Consider the following 18,261-nt stretch of genomic DNA (forward strand, 5'->3'; position numbering starts at 1 on the left):
GATTTTTAAGATCACTTAAAAGTTATATGTTTTGGGAAAATGGAACAGTATCACAATTTATAAATAACAATGTTTTTGAATGACCCTAAAATGTTTAATTTGAAAGATCCAGGAAATGAATTCATAGTTGACATTGATGATGATTTACACTAATTTTTCTAGGAGGAAATGTTTGTATTAAGCAGTTAAAAACATAATTATAATGGTTATTGCACAAAGCCCAGCTTTATAGGGTCTGAAAGAGCAAGTGCTACAAATAGTTTTAGATAGTAATTAGATTGAAAATCACTGATTTTATTTCATTTTATTTTTTATTTTTTGGCTACCAGATAAAGAAGGATCTTATAAGAGTAAATTTCTCACCTGCCTCAGGCAGGAGTAATTAGATGTAAGCAAATTTAATGGAGCCTGTGTGCTCTGGGGCCATTCAGCTGTGCTTCGATAATTGCATTTTTTTTTAAGTATGAAGGTTGTTTAACATATCAAGTAGCAAAAAAGTTAAAGTACAGGTTATCTATTTATCTTTTAGGTAAATAACTGTAGTACTTTATAAACCAAGCAGTAATGAATGCATTACCAAATAATAGACTCCAGTGAGGAGAAGCAAATGCAGCCGATAGTATGCAATTATTATATATGTAAGTCCCTAATTCATTAGCAGTAGCATGACTTCAAACTACTTTCATCTTTGTTCCCTTTTTTCTATGTACATTCACTTAAAAAGTTCAAGGTTTACTTAGACATATATTTGAACAAGTAGATATCATATTTTGATGATTTATTTTTTAATTCAATCTTTACATATTAATGTGGTTAACTTTGTTCTAAGACACAGATCCACATTAACAAATTAATCCCCCCTCTTTTTGCTCACAGACTAGTTTTAGCTCTTATGTCCATAGCCTCCTAGGATCTAGCTCCTATTTAATCGCTGTTTTGCTTTTTACCACTCCTAACTCATAAAAACTACACACCAATATACAGTTAAAATAAAACAGCATTACTAAAATATTACTCATATTAGGGATAGATTTTTTTCATTACACAAATCCTTTCAATATTGAATTCTGTTGATATTTAAAATTTGATTTAATTTACTTAGAGTTTTTCAAAGACACCAGATTTTGTATATACAATGTGTGTATGTAAGTCGTGTAAGATAAAACAAATGACTTAATAGTTAATTCATATTTAGTTAAATAAAACTAATACTAAATTTATAGTAAGTCAGTATCACATGTTGGAAGACCTGTATCACTCTTTTTTATCCTACCCTTTTATTCCTTTAAACAGTTATTTGAATGAACCCTTGAATGGCATGCTGATTAAATATATAGATGACACAGAGGTTCTTAGGATCATTAATACTTTGAATGATACATTCAGAATACTGATTCATATTAATTGGCTAGGAGTAGGGACTAAATCTGACCAGGTAAAATGTAGAAAAAGTAAACATAAAGAGTTCTGAATGTTAATTCCTAAAGCCAACTCCACGATACAGGATAGGTAAGATACTCCTTAACGCTAGCAGTTGAGAGAAAAATCTTTGAGCTTTTATGACATTACATATGTGTCAGTGGTACCTTGTAGCTACCAAAACAGCTAAACAGATCTGAGGGGTTGCATTAACAGTTAAGGTAGAATATTTTGTCTCATTATGCACCTTAATTTACGAAGGTTACCGCTATAGTAATTTAAGAAAAAAGCAGGATAAGTAATTGGATCAAATGTATGCAAAAGGTATTTGTGGGGAAAAAAAAACAAATAAAATGACAGTGGATTAGCAGAAGATATTACTGGAAAGTGTTAACATGAAAAATTTTTAAGTTTTGCTAATTTTTTTATTTCCTACAATGAGCAGAAATTGGTTTTTTAAGCAGGGGGAAAGATCGCATTAAAATGGGACACAGAAACAGCTATACTGAGTGGAAAGTGACCAGAACAATGAAAGGACACACAGTGGTGCCACAGGAGGACTATATAAAGGAGCTATATATTTAGCCTGAAGTGAAGGCAGCAGGTTACTGGGCCAAGGAGAACAGGGATTTTTGTAGCAACTCACAATATTTGAAAGGCTGTGGGTACTTTCTGTGGATTCAGAGGATAATTCTAAGAGCAAGTAGAAGCTATATGGTGAAACATGTCTTGGTTTAGTTATGAGAACTTTCTAACATTTGGAGAGCTCTCAAATAATGGCCCAGGAGGTTGCCCCAGGCCCTTGTGTGATTTCTTCAAGACTCTATTGCATGGCCCTTGCCTTTTCCCAAATAATATGGCTTCTTTGTACTGTGTGTAACAAAATGGTAATCAGAGGTTATAGAATTGGACTAGCAAAGGTTGCTTTCGGGAGGGAATGCTACCCCTCCCCAATGGCTTCTGGCTGCACTATTGAAGGATGAAGCTTTGCCACCACTGGATGATTTCAGAACAGTATGCCACTGGCTCTGAAGGCAGTATATCTATAGAAAAAATTTTAGAAATCATTTGAGGATAAATATATCGTACTGTTGGAATAAGCATATAGTGTGCCAAGATGACCACCTTGAAGGTGACAGCCTTCATTTGCATACGTAAAAGTCAGTCTCATTACTCTACTACTTGTTAGTTTTTATTAAAATCTGATTTTGGCACAGAGCACAGTAATGAGAAACTTAAACTCAGTTATGACTTTCAGATTCCATTGGATAGGTAAAAATTTTGTTACTTGCTTATCTTGCTGTTGTCTTTTGGTCTCTTGTTTCCTTCTTGATTTGGGAGCACATCTTTCTTCCCTACTCTGTTACTGTGTGTCTTGTCCATGGTGAAATTTTTTTTTTCTTTTTTTAATTTGAATGTGATCTATACTTTTGGAAGAGGTAACTTAGTGTTAGGGAAGAAAAGAGAAATTGTCCCTGAAACTTTGTTTTCAATACTTAGCAAGTTTTACAATTAATGACAGAAGTTTCTCTTGTGGCCTCTCCTCCCAAAGACTGTGCTTATTTATTTTCCCCAATAGTCTCATGTGACCTTGTTAAAGCTTCATGTAATTCCCAAATAAATTACATTTACTGGTTTGCTTCTATCTAGTATTTTATTGACATTTCCAGATAAGTTTAATAGGATGGAGAGAAACAGTGTTCTCTTTATAGACTCAGTGGGTGATTTGACCTTAGCAGGTTAACCTTATCCTGATGTTGAAGGAAGCTATTCTTAATTAGACTCTATCAGTTTCTCCATTATCACCAAGAGAGCCACTGGTCTGTAATTCTATAAATCTTAATTTGATTGTTTTTTTCTTTCCTACAGAAAAGCGACCATATTAGCAAAGTCGCAATATTTGAAAACAGTTGCTGGTTTTCCAGATACATTGCATATCCTCATCTGTAGCTCAGCCATTTCACACTTTATTTACTTCAGAAACTCTCAGTTGAATACCATCTGGTCATGGTGATTTATTGCTGTGGTGGAATTTCTCAAGTTGCTCTATTATTTTCTCCTAGGAGATTGCTCTCTGTTACTGCCCCACTGATTTTCTCAGAAAGTGCCCTTGGAATAGTCGTTTCCCTCGTATCCTGTACAGACAAGGTCAATGCCAAATAAAACTGAATTAAACTTCTCTGCTGCTTCTTGTCCTCTTACTTGCTGTCTTTGTAGCAAGTCCTCGTCAGTGGAGAGAAAGTCAGCACTTAGTCCAACCATTCATGTTGGCTGTCTAGCCTGCATGTTACCTTTTGTATTTTTATTTTCCATATTCTCCCTTTCTTTGACAATATATTTTTGGCATTTAATTCAGAAAAAAAAGTTGCATTAAACAATGTTCTAAATACTTCCAGTGTGTTCGTAAATGTCTGTATGGACTTAGTTCTAGTTTTTTGCTTGTTTGTTTTACCCATCCACAAATTTCTCTTTTGACCTTTCAGATAATGACACGGTACATACACCTGTCATTGCCGGCATCCTTATCTGTCTTCCAAGCAGCCTGGATAGTTTTTAAACTCTTTACTTGCCTCTCTCTTAGAGGGCTGCCCACCTTTTTTTTTTCTCTTAGATTTTTAACATATACTTCTTATAGTTTACCCCTTTGGGTTAACATTCAGAGATGCCCATACTAATTAGAACACGAGCTTTAATTGTGCAACCCTCCCAATTGCTGAGTTCCACTCCTACGCATACTCACCTGTGGTAATTCCTGTATGTCATATTAATCTATTTCCTCTTTTGTAACTGCCCAAATAAGCCAAGATAAGGCATATTAATTATTGCTTCTACGCATTGTGCTCTTCTGTCATTCATTTGGATAATAATGGACATAATTAAAACCATTCATTGCAATAGTCTTCCTAGGAAATAATGGTGAACAGTAAAGGTTAGAAGCAATTTGCATTATTCTTTCATATTCTGTGGTTAACATATCATTTTTTACCTGAACTTTGTTCAAATAATTATTTTGTTTAAAAAGAGTTACTTAATGTGCATTCGAGTGTAGTTTAATTGCTATTAGAAATATATTTCTATCTTTATACAAAATAATTTAGTGCAAAATTTTTAAACTTATAACTTAAGTATTGAAACATCAAAAGTTGAGACTTCTGACATTTCCCAAATGTATTGTAAATCACCTACTATTTTAAATTGAGAGGGAAATAAACAAAGATTTAAATATCAAATTCTGAGTATGTGTGGTAGAATCCTTCCTTAAGACTCAAATACAAATACTGCCAATCCCAAGGTTCATAATCTCTGAATAAAATGCCTTTTGGTCAGTCTCTAAAGGGGAGTAACAGATTATAACAGCAGAGGACATAAATGCTGGTTTTGTTCATTTTATTGCTAACACATTTTTTTTCTCTAGGTGGGGCAGGCTGTTCTAACACTAAGTTACATCCATAACTCTTTGGTGCTGGTATGCATATGTTCTTTGAATTTTTTAATAGATTGAGGTCCTTTCCATCCCAAAGCCATGGTGTGTGTGTTAATATATGTAATATATTGCCTTACAAGAAATATGTACTATATTATAATTCCAAAACCTATCTTTCTATCTTCATCTCAACGAGTAGCTCCAATTCCCTCTATTCTACAAAAATCAAAAATACACAGAATGCAATATTTACAAATAAATAAGATCTTATTTAATGCAGTTGTTATAAAAGTGAGCCCTCTAACATTTATATCTGTGTCAGACAGCTTATGCTAAAACAACTTTCATGGTAATACGTAACAGTTAACTGAAAACTCCTGGAAAGTAAGTCCACAAATCTTTTTCTATTTGTCTATTTAGTTATATGACTATTTAATAATTATATTGTCCAAGCAGATATTTGTGTTTCGTGCCTTAATACCAGTATGATTCTGTATTTGCCATGGTTGGAAAGTGAGATTATCCTACTGTAGCTGAGCACCCAACATTTATCAATTAAAATTGCGTGGAGCAAGAATATGTTATAAAGGTTGTAGGGCTTGTCCTCTGATGACTTCTCTTTCAGGTAGATACTATTGTATTGGTTGATGTCTCAAATTTGAACAAATGTATATAGGTCACAGTCAGTATAAACTTATATAAGAACCACATGAGGTATCACATCTCAAGATATGGGAGCTGAGGTACCGGCTATTATGATTCTCCCGAGTCCCCTTTACTTACTTTTCTTAACAAGTTATTCTTTCACCAGAAAAGTCTTAGGACATATTTTCTTCTGAATTTGATTCCATCTTCTGTCAAGCAAAATTTAGTTCAAGTTCTGGGTAGTTTCAGTCCTGATGTTTTCTTCCTGATTATTCAGAGATTTTTTTCTTAGTGGAGTTTGGAATGGAGAAATGTATTAGGAAATGTATTGGTCAGGGTTCTTCAGAGAAGCAGAGCCAATAGGATGTAGAAGGTGATGTATTATGAAGAACTGACTTACATGATTATGGAAGCTGAGAAGTCCCACAATCTGCTGCCTGCAAGTTGAAGACCCAAGAAAACTACAGGTATAATTTAATCCAAGTTGGAAGGCCTGAGAACCAAGGGAGCCAGTGATGTAAATCCAAACCCAAAGGCAGGAGATGTGAGATGTCCCAGTTCAAATACTGAGGCAGGAAAAGGGGAGGAGTAATGTCTTCCTTCCTCTGTGCCTTGTTCTGCCCAGGCCCTTAGGGGTTGGTTGATGCTCACCCACATGGGGGAGGGCAAGCTACTTTACTGAGACCACCGTTCGAACACTGACCTCATCCAGAAAACACCCTCACAGATACACCCAGAAACAATGCTTAATCTGGGGACCTCATGACCCAGTCAAGCTGACACATAAAATTAACCATTGCAGGAAAAAAATGGAAAAATTAGAAGCTAGTGCTCATCTTGCCCAGAATATGTTTGAAAGATTTTGAAGTGAAAATGACCAGATCCGATTTGGACTTTGGACAGCTGACTACAGTGTCAATTAAAGTTTGATATTCCTCAAAGCTCTTTCCTGTGTTTTCTCTTGTCACTTTGCATATTCTCCTTGAGTCATTTCATCTCATAGCATCTATTTCTATATTAGTATTTCTAGCCCAGACCTCTCTACTAAACTTTAACCCCTTATAATTAATTGCCAATTAGATATCCCTTCTTGGATGATTCACTGGAACCTCAAATACATTTCCGAATTGATTCTACCTTTATTTACCTTCCCAAACATTCTTCTGTTACTGTCCTGTATCTGAAGTAAATGGTGCCACCATTTTTAACATTGTCCAGAGTCAGAAACCTGAGAATCATCCTATAGTTCATTAGCAAGTACTATATATCTTACCTATTTTATGTTGCTCTCAAATCTGTTCTTTTCCTTTTGTACCTACTGCCTTGTCAGTTACATACTCTTACTACTGCAGCAGCCCCTTTATGTGCCTTCTTACCTTCAGTCTTATTTCCTGCCAAGGAATTATACTGAAGCTAGAGTGATCTTTCTGCAAGTCAAATTACATCCTGTCATTCCTCTGCTTATCATTTCTCTGTCTTCTCTGTGACCTTACATTCAGGTGTAAGTTCTTTAAGATGAAACTCGAGGCCCTATAGGATCTGGCTTTTGTCTACTTTTTTAACCTCAACTTTTACTCCTTCAAATACTCCCTACTCATATCAAGCTTTCAGTTTCCAGTACTTACTATGTTAAATAATACTATGAAAGTTTAGGAAGATATTTCTAAATGAAATATTTCAAATTGCTCCCTTAAAAAAAATCCCTCTGTTTGAAACCCGTATCTTTTACTTTTGATTCATTTTTTACATGCTAAAACTGTATAATCTTTTTAAAGGTAAAAAAAAAAAGGACCATTTCAGCTATCACCAGCAAGTATTGATTATCATTAACTGCAGAATTATACTTAATATGATTTATTGGTCATTAATTTTATGGATGTCATGGATCTTAAAAGTGAATCCATAAAGTATCTGAGTTTCCTTTATGTTACTTACACTGAAGTAAAATACCAATTAATAGATTTCAGAAAGAAGTTATGTTGAGATGAGTTCTAATACAACCTCTAAGGTAAGGGTTTAGTGGTCTAATAGTAGAAATGGAAAATCTAGAAAGTGAAATAACATCCTTCCCCAAATAGTCAACTTTCACAATATGTGAGTTTATCTTTACTTTGAAGATCACATAATTAGTCTTTCTTACCTGTTCATTTTTACACAGGTTTAATCATTTTATTTCTAAAATGCTCAATTATTATGGTGTGCTCAAGTGGAGTCTAGGAATAAAAAAAAAAAAAAGAGAAAAGGAAAAAGTTGCATTTACCAACAAAACTGTAGAGCTTTTTAAATGAGATCTACTTGTTCTGGTGGCTGGTGAATCTGGTAGAAATAGGAAGAGATTATTAAGTGTGTGTGTGTGTGTGTGTGTGTGTGTGTGTCTGTGTGTGTGTGTTTAGCTTTTGAAGATACATGGGATGCTCCATTCCTGTCTGCACTGAATTTATCAGAAATTATAGGCAGACTAGAAATTGCTTCTCAGAAGGATTATACCTCTTCTAATATCACCTACTGATTTTACAGTAAAAGTCTAGGCTACAAAAGTTGATATGAGAACACAATTCATTTTACTTGACTCTTTTAAAAATAGCATTATCAAACATTTTGTGATGTTTCTTTCATATCGTATATTGGGCTGTCGTGAAGAAATAAACCTCCACTTGCTTTCATGACAGCAGATAATAAATTGACTGATATAATTCAGTTGAGAATTTGAAAAATGCATTGAAAATAATGGGGCATAACAGTGTAGGGTTAACATTTATTCATAGATGATGCAATTAAATAAAACAGGCATTAACTTCAAGGTCAGTCAGTAAAGTAATAAAATTGAATATTTTAATTGAATTGTAATTGCTTCCCATTGATACATGAAAGTAAAGTAAAATAGATGTCAGCTCTGCAAATTACGGTTCTTCCTCCTAATTAATTTCTTAATTCTGCATGGAGTTATCCAGTGCCTAGGTCTTGTTGTGGGTTTATTCATCCACCCAGCTTCCATCAAGGAATGTCTATAAGACATGATTAAATGGTTAGGGGTCAGGATTTTTAGTAAATTTTTTCTGCACTTTGGAGAAAAATGTGTTAGTAACTGTAAGTAACTTACGTATTTGAGTTCAAATTTACTCTAAATATAACAGCATCCTGGGTTCTATGGAATGTAATTATCTTCTTTATTACTATTGATGTTTCTTGATATTGATATATATATATTAACATTAATAAATGTAAACATCTCAATCAATAAAAATGTTTTCATATGGTAGATAGATATATTGAGACTTTCATTCTACCACTCACTGATTCAGGAGGTAAATTGAACAGACTATTAAGGTTTGGGGGAAGTGCAGTTTATGTCCATTCATGACCCAGGTTTCACTAGAAAAAAACACCTAAATTGAGTGAATCTAAAAAAGAAACATCTTTTTCAAGGACTGGGATAAGTTGAAACTTTTAGATAAAGTTGAATTTCTTTGAAAAAGCCCGTGAGCCATTGTGGCTTTTTCATAGGCTTTTCATAGTCCCTCAAAGAGTTTTAACATAATACAGTTTTATATAAAATAAAATGGGAACAATGACATTACAAAGATTAGGAGAGAGATTTTCAAATTATACTGAAACTGTACTGGGTCTAGATTCTTGGGTTTATTTAAAGAAAGAGAAGATTATGCCTTTTGGACTGGCTGCATATACCAGTTAAATGGCTACTGCTGAAAAATTGAAAATGGAATGAATGCGTGTATAAGATGGCTTTAAAAATTACTGATGTATTGTTATCTATTCTTATGCCTTAAAATGACTTTATGTATGGGGCACCTTGCTAGCTCGATCGGTAGAGCATGTGACTCTTGATCTCAGAGTCATGAATTCAAGCCCCATGTTGGATGTGGAGATTACAAGAAAGAAAGGGGGGGGGGGAGAGAGAGAGAGACAGAGAGAGGGAGAGAGAGGAAAGAAGGAATAGATAAAATGATTCTGTGTAATAGAAGATGTAATATTATATAATACAAATATATATTATATTATATAATACAAATATATTGGTACATTAGTATCTTTAGTTGTACTTAGAAATATGGGTGGATTCTTATTGGTAAAACAAGTAAATTAAACAGAGAAGGTATTAATGTTGTCTAACCATTGTGTTAAATTTTTACTCAAATATTGACTTCATTATTTAAACTGTTTCTCTCTAAACCATTTAAAGCTTAAAAGTTAAAAAATATGTCCAATGATAAATATATTTTTTGATGCTAATCTGACCCTGACCTTCCATTCTCAATTATGAAGGACTCAATTATGAAAGATATTCAAGAATGTCAGAATTTTCCATGCATATCACCAAGTTAGAAAATACCCAAGCCAAAAATACACGAGATAAAAGACTGACATCCATGAGCTTCATAATTATAGATACGCTAACAGTTTTTTCATGTTAAAGTGATTTGTTTCTCCAAATCCTTGTTTTAAAATTATTTTAGTAATAATCTTGTTCCATTTAAGAAGAATTAAATATCATAACGACTGTACATACAATGCTACAATGTTTCTAAATGAGGAAACTTGTGAAAAAATATGTGGAAGTGTAAGAAAATTAAATATTCAAACTTTCATTATATTTATAAAAATAAGTTACAACGAGTTTTCATTTGCATGTAGTTTAATATTTATGGAATCATCAGTGTTCTAGGAAGTAAAGATTTCTTGAGAAGAGTTCTATATCTGAATATATTCTGGCATAGGATGAATAATCGTCCTACCACATCCCTGACTAATATCATCCCACGTGCAATAGGCTCAGCTGATTTAGAAGAGATCTCTGAGACCATGGTGGTTCCAGGCCATTAATTTCTTAAAGAGAGTAGCTTGAATTGCTAGTAATCTCTGGATCTTATCCAAGAAAACATTTTATAAAAACAATCTGAAATTTCATATGGGCATGTCATATGAGTAGTGATCATGAGATCCCCAATGATTTGTCACTTTCTAATGAACAGAAAAATGGAAGCAAAGACAGATTGCACTTGGACAGAGTACCCAGCAAAGCATCAGGAGAAAAGGACTGAAGTAGTCATAATCAAGTACAGTGGAATGGGTTGGCCTGACCCAAGTGTGCATGATATACAGTGTTGATTTAAAGTAGTAAGATCCATTCAAGAGAATATGTAGACTATTGTATTGAACCTAGACAAAGAGTTTCATTATAGAATTTAGACATTTTTTGGAAAAGAATTCTAGTCTATTTAAATAACATCGGATCATGAGATAAGAACCTTTAAATCATTGTTCATGCCAAAGAAGCCTACCAAAATCCCCAGACAAAACCTCCGATAAATTTACAATGTGTCTAAGCTATTTATTTCTCAGGTCCTGCCATTCTCTTGCTTTTATATGTCCAGTGAAATCATCTATTGCTTTGTGTATGTGAAATGTTACTGATTGGTTGTTTTCCCTGTGTGAAATGTCTAAAGCATCAGACCGTGAATCATAGAACCTATCATGCTCACTAAACATAACACAAACCCCATTACCATACTATAAAGACTTATACATGCAGCTTATTTCATTATTAACTCTAAGAGAAAAGAAATGTAGCTCTTTTATTTTAGCTATTTTATAGCTTTATAGTAATTTTCTACTGTAGTGAAAAGGTCTATAATGTGCTTCAGGAAAATATTTGAAAATCTTATTTAAGGTTTTAAATTTTGATTTATTTTAATATTTTTAGTGCCATACTCCAGGACTAAATAAATTGAAAATATTTCAATGAATAAGGAAAAACTTTAAATAACCAACTAATTTTTGATAAAATATACTGTGTGATGATCACAGATTCATGTGGAAAAATTATGCCTAGTGGCTTATGTTTACAGATTTTACTGACTATTATCTAAAGACAAGCCAAATTACTTTATCCATCATGGAATGCAACAATCTCTGAAATGAGATGTAACAGCTATTTTTATAGGTTAACAGTTTAGAGCTGAGGCCTGGTGATTCTATAATGAATTAAACGACTGGAAGAAAAATGGGAAGATTATCAGTTTGATCTTCCAGTGCCTACCTATGTAAAACCATGTCCTCTTAAATTCCCTTCATGACTTTTAGACAGGCATTTATTTATTCCCAGATCCTTACAGAGAAGCAAAATGTCAATTATTAGATTCAATCATGAGAGACTTTTAAAATGATTTTAATGATGTGTAGCCTAGTGCCCAAGTGCTGAGTGAGATAGGTTATGTTGTAAGACCAATATGTAAGAATCAAGGGTTTGGAAGGAAAGCTAAGAAGTGACTTCCAGTCATCCTGGCCTTGTACATTCATGCTTTAAAATTTCCACATTCCCATTTCAAGCCCACAGTAATAGATAAAGATACGAAGGAAAAGTATGAAAGACATAGCTGGGCTGGAAAACATAAACATCTCTGTGAAGTAGAAATGAGTACACATACAAAATGGTAAACAAGACTGAACTGTGGGGCTGTAATACAAAAGGTTAGGAAGCAGGCAAAAGCACTTAGGAGATCATAATCTTGGGGGGAAACAGAGACTGAAAGTGTCCTGTATGAAGGAGAACCTCAGAGAGATGAAGAGAAATAAAACATCCATTAAAGAAAAAGCAATCAATTAGAAAAACAAATCACATTGGAATAGCAAGAGACTGATATGAAAAGTAACCAATTACAAATATTGGAGGGGCATCTGGGTGGCTCAGAACCTTCTTGGGATTCTCTCTCTCCCTCTCTCTCTCTGCCCCTCCCCCATTCAGTCTCTCTCTCTCTCTCTGTCTCTCTCTCTCTCTGTCTCTCTCTCCCTCTCTCTCTCTATCTCTCTCTCAAAATAAATAAATAAACATTAAAAAAGAAAAGAAATATTGAAAATGAAGCATACAGTCACTTAAAAAAATCAAAAAAACTCAGTGGATAGAATAAACTCTAGGTGAGTCAAGTCAAAGAGAATGAATGAAGCAGGAAAAATAACCCAAAAGACAACATAGAGGGAGAAAAACAAATTGAAAGAGCAATTTAAAAATACTAAGATAGATTGGTAAAGGGCAATGTTTGTGTAATAGATGTTTCAGAAAAAAAATAGAAGGCAGAAAAACAGTATTTACAGACATAATGACTGAAAATTTCCTAGACTGGAATAAAAATGTAAATTTTAGAATTGAAAGTGTACATTAGGTGCTATAGGGTATAAATAAAAATAAACTGGGGCACCTAGGTGGCTCAGTCAGTTAAGATTCTAACTTCGGCTGAGGTCATAATCTCAGGGCTCCTGAGTTTGAGCCCCACATTAGGCTCCACGCTGACAGCCCAGAGCCTGGTTGGGATTCTAACCCTCTTCCCTCCCCACTTGCACCTTCTCTCTCTCAAAATAAATAAAAATAAACAAACATACATTTACACACATTATGTTAACATTATAGTATGTCACAAGTACGTTGAAAACTGTACAGTTTAGCACAGAAAAAATAAATATTATATGGGAAGCACTATTAAGCTGACAGCATAAATCTTATTAGGAACAACTAATTTCTGAAGAAGGAATATATTATAACTAATCTATTATGTAATGATGAAAGTTAAATAGGATATTATCAGACATCTAAAACCTAAGAGGTTTTACCACTCACAGATCTTCAGTAAAAAAAAAAAAAAAAAAAAAAAAAAATTAGTAATAAAGAATGGATTTCAGTTAGAAATAGATTGAATTCCAGGAGAAGTTAATGAGAAACAATTGTGAACATAGACATGGTAGAATATGTTGGCAGGCTTAATTTTTCTTGCCAGAACTGGTGGAAATAAGAATTAACACAATAATAACAACTGAAATGGTAGGGCTTATTTAGTACCAGTGAAAACATGCTAATTTCTCTTAGTCAAAAGGATGCTAAACAAATTGTTAGATTCATATTCTAAGATTCATACTTCTTAGATAATACATTTATTTTTTTTAATGTTTATTTATTTTTGAGAGAGAGAGATTGGAGTGGGGAGGGGCAGAGAGAGGGAGAGACAGAATCCGAAGCAGGCTCCAGGCTCTGAACTGCCGGCACGGAGCCCAATGCAGGGCTTGAATTCATGAACCATGAGATCATGACCTGAGCCAAAGTCGGACACTTAACCAACTGAGCCACCCAGGTGCATCCCAGTTTAGATACTACATTTAGACTTTAAAAATATGGTTTTGAATGTTAAAAATTACAAGTATTTACTAAAAGAGTAGAAATTCAGTCTATAGCTTCCTAATCAGTAGAGAAAACAAACAGACAAAAATCCTTTCATTATAGCATGAAGCAGAAAAGAGCAAAGGAACAAATTTGTATAAAGCTTAACAGGAAATCTACAGTAAGATTTTTAAACTCCATTCTTTAGAGTTGTATTTATAAGATAGGATAAAATTTTTAAAAATCCAATTATATGTAGCTTATAAATGACATCTAAAACAAAAGCACATAGAAAATTTGAGAATAAATGATGGAAAAATATATGCCAGTAAAATATTAACAAAATAAAGCTGGTGTCGTAACATTGGTAAATAAGATATAAGATAAAAACCACATATGGAGACATATGGAGATGAATAGGTTGTTACTAATGGATAAAGAAATAATCTTATCAAGAAGTTTTAGAGATTATGAATGTGTATGCACATAACAACATAACTCTCAAATACATAAAGCATAATTTTTTGAGAAACCTCCATAGTGTTCCATAGTAGTTCCACCAATTTGCATTCCCACCAACAGTGCACAAGGGTTTCTTTTCCTCCACATGCTCACAAACACTTATCTCTTATGTTTTTGATTTTAGCCATTCCAACAGGTGTAAATTAATACCTTATTGTGGTTTTGATTTTCATTTCCATGATGACGAGTGATGTTGAGCATCTTTTCATGTGTCTGTTGGCCATCTGTACGTCTCTTTGAAAAAAATGTCTATTCAGCTAGCCGCTCATTTTAAAAAAATATTTGTTTATTTTTAGAGAGAGTGAACATATGCAGGCATATGAGCATATGAGCAGGGCAGAGAGAAAGGGATAGAGAGAGAATCCCAAGCAGGCTCTTCAAATTGCAGAGCCTGATGTGGGGCTTGATCTCATGAATCGTAAGATCAGGACCTGAACTGAAATCAAAAGTCAGATGTTAAACCAACTAAGCCACCCAGGCATCCCAGGTTGTCACCTATTTTTAAATCAGATGATTTGGGGAGAGTTTTAATGTTGTGTAAGTTCTTTATATATTTTGTATAACCCCTTACTAGTTATATTATTTGCAAGCATCTTTTCCCATTCAGTAGGTTGCCTTTTTGTTTTGTTGATGGTTTCCTTCAGAGTGTGCAAAAGCTTTTTATTTTGGCATAGTCCCAGTAGTTTGATTTTGCTTTTGTTTTCCTTGCCAGAGGAGACATATCTAGAAATGTGTTTCTATGGCTGATGTCAAAGAAATTGCTACCTGTTTTCTTCTAGGAATTTTATGATTTTGGGTCTCACAAATAGGTCTTTAATCCATTTTATTTTTAAGAAAATGGTCCGGTTTCATTCTTTTACATGTAGCTGTCCAGTTTTCCGGGCACCATTTGTTGGACTGTCTTTTCTCCCATTGTATATGCTTGCCCCCTTTGTCATAGATTAATTGACCTTGAATGTGTCAGTTTATTTCTGGGCTCTCCATTCTGTTCATTGATCTATGTATCTGTTTTTGTACCAGTACTAAACTCTTTTGACCATTAAAGCTCTGTAGTATGTCTTAAAATCTGGGATTGTTACACCTCCAGCTTTGTTCTTCTTTCTTGAGACTGCTTTGGCTATTAAGGGGTCTTTTGTGGTTCCATACAAATTTTAGGATTATCTATTCTAGTTCTGTGAAGAATGTTATTGGTATTTTGATAGGGATTGTATTAAATCTATAAATTGCTTCAGGTAGTGTGTACCTTTTAATAGTATTGTTTCTTCCAATCCATGATCGTGGAATATCTTTCCATTTTTTTTTGTCATGTTCAATTTCTTTCATCATTGATTTATATTTTTTTGGAATATAGGTCTTTCACTGCCTTTTGTTAGGCTTATTCCCAGATAGTTTATTCCTTGTGGTACTATTGTAAATGGGATTATTTTTTTAAATTTCTCTTTCTGCTACAGAATTATTGGTATATAGGAATGCAGCAGATTATTTGTGCATGAATTTTGTATCCTTTACTAAATCCATTTATCAGTTTTAGCAGGTTCTTGGTGGAGTCTGCAGAGTTTTCTATATATAGCATCATGTCATCTGCAAATAGTGTAAGTTTTACTTCTTCTTTACCAGTCTGGATGTCTTTTATTTCTTTTTCTTACCTGATTGCTGTGTCTAGGACTTCTAGTACTATGTTGAATAAAAGGGAGGAGAGTAAACTTTCTTGTCTTGTCCTAATATTAGAGGAAAAGCTCTGTTTCTTACCATTGAGAATAATGTTAGCTGTGGGGTTTTCATACGTGACTTTTATTTGTTATGTTCCCTCTAAACATACTTTGTTGAGAGTTTTTATCATAAGTGAATCTTATACTTTGTCAAGTGCTTTTTCTGCATCTTTTGAGATGATCATATAGCTGTTACTGTTTGTCTTGTTAATTTGATGTATCATGTTGATTGATTTGAAAATATTGAACCACCCTTGCATCCTTGGAATAAATCCCACTTGATCATGATGAATGGTTTTCTAATGTATTGTTGGATTCAGTTTGCTAATATTTTGCTGTGGATTTTTGTCTGTGTTCATCGGAGATATTGGCCTGTAGTTTTCTTTTTTTTTTTTTTTTTTTTGGAATAGTTTGAGAAGAGTAGGTTTTAACTCTTCCTTACATATTTGGTAGAATTCACCTGGGAAACCATCTGGACCTGATATGGTGCTTACTTTTAACAGTAATCAGAAAATTAAAACTAAAATATCTAAAACAATTATGTGTATATTTTATATATTTCAATGTATACATGTATATTACATATATGTGTATATGTATGTATATCAGATTAACAAAGATTTAAAATTCTGACACCACTAAATTATTTTCACATTATGTGAAATATGAATTCTATGTCCCTGAAAGTGGAAGTAAAACGGTAATACTTCTTTAGAGAGTAATTTGGCAATATCTAATAGACTTGAAGATTACACACATACACACACACACACACACACGCCTATATACAATAATGTATATAATTATATGTATATATTCTCCTCTGTCATAGTAATTTCACATAAAAGCATGTTCACTGCAGCATAAAAAGTACTTGTGGCAAAACAGAAATTAGAAACAGCCTTTGCCCAAGTACCCATCTATCAGAGGTGTATAATTAAATTCTGGTATACCCATATAATGGAATAGAATACAATAGTAAAAATGAATGGACAAGAGCCATAGTAATCAATATAAGTAAATCTCTTTAACAGTGTGAAACAAAAAAATCAAGTTAAAGATGACATCACTTATGTAAAAATTTAATATACATGAACAATAATAAATATTGTTTGGATACATACATTTACAGTAAAATTATAAAAATGTAATTTTAGAAGAGTGGTTACATTATAGAAGGAATAGGGGATATAGATTAAGAGTAAATATACTGGGACATTCTATTGTGTTGGTGGTGTTTATTTCTTAAAAAAAAATGTTGTGGAGGAAATATGACATGATGTTAGTGCTTGTTAAATGTGGGTGGTGATTATACAGGTGTTTCTGTCAAAGCATTTCATTTACTTGTTCATTCTAAATACTGAATTGCTAAGTGGTGGTAGACGTGGAGGAACCAGACAAAGTCAGTGATTGGTTCATTTATGCGTTCACCCATCTCCCTGCAATTTTAATTTTAGTGAATAGACCATCAGAATAAGATTTTTGTGAAGGGAGTTGACTCAGAAAGTCTCCATAGTGCTACTGGTCTGAGTTTTTTTTGCTTTGAGTTTCACCTAAAAATACTCAGTGGCAGAAGAATCCTCAGTCTTTGCCTGACTTCCCTTCTTCTGATGTGTGATTATAAGAAATATCATGTTACCAAAAAAGGCATCCAACTAGGAGCAGAAAATTATTAATCAGTTTGTGTAATTAATAAGCTAAATAGTTTAATCCCCTAAGAAATAAAAATAACTTATTTAAATGAGGCTAGGCCAGTACATATGTTATGGATGTAAATATCTAATTGTATTATGAATGTAATATCTAAAATGAATTATTTCATTCTATAGCAGCCATTTGGCATGTGACTTTTTCTTCACTGGCAAGTGAGTTTTGTTATGTCGGAAGAGTTTATTGTCCATACGTATCTGCCTATACCTTGTCACCTACATAAACTCTACTATATCAGTTGAACATCTCTGTCTAAGATTATGCACATGCTGTTGGTACAATAACAATTTTTTCAGAGCTGTCTCTGTCTTTGCTTAGGAAATACATTATTGCACAAGTGGTCATTGAAATGAAATGTCATTTAATTTGATAATGTAACTATTTTTGTCCTTGTTCGTACCCTCCTTTGAGGTGAATTAATTATAAAAGCATAATGGTCTACCACTCTCCTATTTTCTACTCTTACTCTCAAAGTAAGAATTTTAAAGCTTAGATAGAATAGGGACACATAAGAAAATTCTCACTGTTGTCCATCAGTAAAATAATGACAATAATTAAAATACCGAGGACATAAATGACCTTTGAAATGAAACCTGTTTTCCATCCTAATTACAGTTGCTCAAAATGAATTGAAACAATGTATCTGGAAGCTGATACAGTGCAATCAA

The 18,261-nt window shown here is 33.4% G+C and overlaps 1 protein-coding gene across 6 annotated transcripts in view; it reads left to right on the plus strand.

Moving 5' to 3' along the window:
• Positions 1 to 18,261, plus strand: part of DPH6 (diphthamine biosynthesis 6) — a 439,826-nt gene that overhangs the window by 121,963 nt on the left and 299,602 nt on the right. The window lies entirely within an intron of this gene.

This window comes from Panthera pardus, unplaced genomic scaffold (genome assembly GCF_024362965.1).
Source record: "Panthera pardus isolate Hobbes unplaced genomic scaffold, ASM2436296v1 HiC_scaffold_24, whole genome shotgun sequence".
NCBI lineage: Eukaryota > Metazoa > Chordata > Mammalia > Carnivora > Felidae > Panthera > Panthera pardus.